This window comes from Miscanthus floridulus, chromosome 11 (assembly GCF_019320115.1).
Source record: "Miscanthus floridulus cultivar M001 chromosome 11, ASM1932011v1, whole genome shotgun sequence".
Taxonomy (NCBI): domain Eukaryota; kingdom Viridiplantae; phylum Streptophyta; class Magnoliopsida; order Poales; family Poaceae; genus Miscanthus; species Miscanthus floridulus.
In genome coordinates, this window is record NC_089590.1 from 7219915 (window position 1) to 7222922 (window position 3008).

Genomic DNA, 3008 nt, shown 5'->3' on the forward strand with positions numbered 1-3008 from the left:
TTGTAGATATACTCAATGAAACTCCATTGTAGATAGAAAACGGTAGTACATATATTACAATATATTTAATAGGAGTAAATAAATGAAATGTACTCGCGCTTATGATCGAGCTAGCTGCATGCCATTGTTTGCGTCTAATTAAGAAACGAGAAAAAGGGAAGGAAATAATCTATGGAAGGATTCGTGCAGTGCGTGAAGTGGTCACAAGGCAGGCGTGAACCACGCCGGCGGCGGCCATAGCCGATGCTTGCCGACCGCACCTATCTTCTCTACCCTGCCGGTCTTTAGGCTATAGACGCCAACGTCCCTGAGCTCGTCTATGAGCTCGGTGTCGTCGGAATTGCAGTAGGCGTTGCGCAGGCAGGCACTACCGACATCGTCGTCAGTGAAGTAGACGCAGCCGGGCGTGATGCCCTGGTGCTCCCTCGTCGACAGGCACAGCGATCCGTTGACGGCGACGAAGATTGCGGCGTCGCTGATGTCTGCCGCCTCCTCCCACCGGCCTTTGTCGTGGTCCAGTATCTGGACCTTGAAGAAGACGCGCGTGTCCTTGGAGATGGGGCGGTACCGACGGCTTGGGTTTTCGTCATCCCTAGAGTGTTTGAGCACCACCATGAGCCGCTCGTCCGTGGATGCCGCGAGGTACTTGCGGCGCAGGTGTTCGTCCTCGTAAGCCAGCCTCGGCGCGACCGCGTCGGCGGCGTCGCTGGTGAACTCGCCGGTCTCGACGTTGCGCTGCCACGCCTCGACATGGCCGGTGTAGGTGATCTACAAGAAGCGGCCACCGTGGTGTATGGCGTCCTCGACGCCGTCGCGGGAGGGCGCCATCCTCCACACGGGGTCCTCCTCCGCCGCCGTCGCGAAGGCCGGGGCGCCGATGAACCGGTCCATGATGAGCATGGCGGCGTAGCTGCCGGGGCGCGGCGACGCGGAGAGGACGACCTTGCGGTAGAAGACCTGCCGCATCTGGGCGGCCTTGTACGTCGACGTCCTCGGCCAGCCACGACCTTCGTGTTCCGACGGGGGTGAGCATCCGAAACGGATCTAAAGCAAGGGGTCTACGTCGAGGCAGAACCAGCCGCCGCCAGAAACCGGGCGGAGGAACCGGATGGTGGAGATGGCCGGCAGGTCGGCGTGCGCCCCGGTGACCGGGTTAGCCATGCGCAGGGCGCCCCGCTCGTATGTCGAAAGCGGTCACGAGTTCTTGGAGCTGGCTTGCAGTGGCACGGCTCGTTACGAGCCTTAGATCGGAGCTGACAACATATAAGAGTCTTTGGATATTACTCAATCCAAAAGACTAAACCCAAAAGACTAGCATGATAGGTGGAGTTCTCCCGCCTTATATATTGTGCAGATTGTTGAGTTTTATTCCCACATCGTGTAGCGATGGTGGAGGAGCACAACATATAAGGCGGGAGAACCCCCAACCCCACATCATATAGCAATAGTGGGGGAGCACAACATATAAGGCAGATGAACCTCCACCTCTGATGGACCCTGCGCTGGACCGGCTGCAAGCGAACTTCAAGATTGGAATCAATATCAAGATTTATTAAATGAATGAATTGTGTGCTATGAGGAACCTAAGATTGCAAGTCAGCTTATGGAATCAATATCAAGATTTATTAAAACTAAAAGCAAGCCAACTTCAAGAATCATCCTTTTTTTGAGTCGAAGAAAGCTAAGCTTATGAATGAATTGTGTCCTCTGAGGAACCTAAGGCTTGGTTTAAATTGAGGTTAGGAATCAGTATTTGGCACTGTAGCATTTTCGTTTGTATTTGACAATTATTGTCCAATCATAGCTTAACTAGACTTAAAAGATCCGTCTCGTAATTTACAATCAAACTGTGTAATTAGTTATTTTTTTATCTACATTTAATACTCCATGTATGTGTCCAAAGATTTAATGTAATGAAGAAAATGAAAAAACTTACAATCTAAACAAGGCCTAAGATTGCAAATCAGCTTCAAGATCGAGAACTTGTAGTCATCGCTGATTCCAACATCGTCGACCGTCACGAGCCACCCATGGCGACGTCCGAAGTGCGCACGGACACGGATTTCCCGCTGGCCAATGACAGGATCGTGGCCTTCTCATCGTACTCCTGGGGTCCGGGGAGGAGGAGCCACGGCGTCTCCAGCAGGTTTTGCCCCGACGCGCGGTGGATCTCGGCCAGCAGCTCGGGCGGGAGGCGTTGGAACGGGGCAGCTGCGGCGGCCCACTGCTCAGCGGCCAACTGGTTCTTCTCCCTCTGCTGCTGGAGGCGGCGACGGCGTCGCGTACCGGCCATGGTTTGTTTCGAGAATGCTGAGTAGGGCACGACGGTCTGCTTATATATTGCCGATGCGCACGTCGGTGGACTTGGATCTATATCCGTCCCGATTTTATTTTTCTTTGCCTGATGAAACGTATACCATACCAACTTAGGTGCTAAAATAGAATCAAATCAAACTGCAGGACAATGCATGCCTTTTAAAACTATAACATTTTTTATGCCATCCAAAAATATAGTTTTTCCTCACTGCCATCTATTTAGATTTTTCTTCAAAAAATTGACAATGCTTTTGGCTTTAAGCATACTCCAAACATATAACGCTGTCCGGGACCAATACCAGGGTACTCGAAGAGGAGGAGCTAATAACCATCAACATTGATTCATCCGAGCAGTCAAGAGCGTAACTACAGCTCCACCCGACCTCCAGGTGCGCAAACCCCGCCTCGCCCAACCCCTGAGGGTGGGCTCCGCCTCGTCCGACACCGAGGCCGCGGGCTCCGTCTCGTTCGACCCCTAAGGGTTGGCTCCGCCTCGCCCGACACCGAGGCTGCGGACTCCGCCTCGCCCGACCCCTAAGGGTGGCTCCGCCTCGCCCGACACCGAGGCCGCGGGCTCCGCCTCACCCGACCCCTGAGGGCGGGCTCCACCTCGTTCGACACCGAGGCCACATGCTCCGCCTCGCCCAACCCCTGAGGGTGGCTCCACCTTGCCCAACCCCTGAGGGTGGCTT

The 3008-nt window shown here is 54.1% G+C and overlaps 1 pseudogene; it reads right to left on the bottom strand.

The window, feature by feature from the left end:
• Positions 1 to 201: 201 nt before the first annotated feature.
• LOC136491594 (uncharacterized) lies at positions 202 to 2293 on the bottom strand (annotated as a pseudogene).
• Between the last annotated feature and the right edge of the window lie 715 nt (positions 2294 to 3008).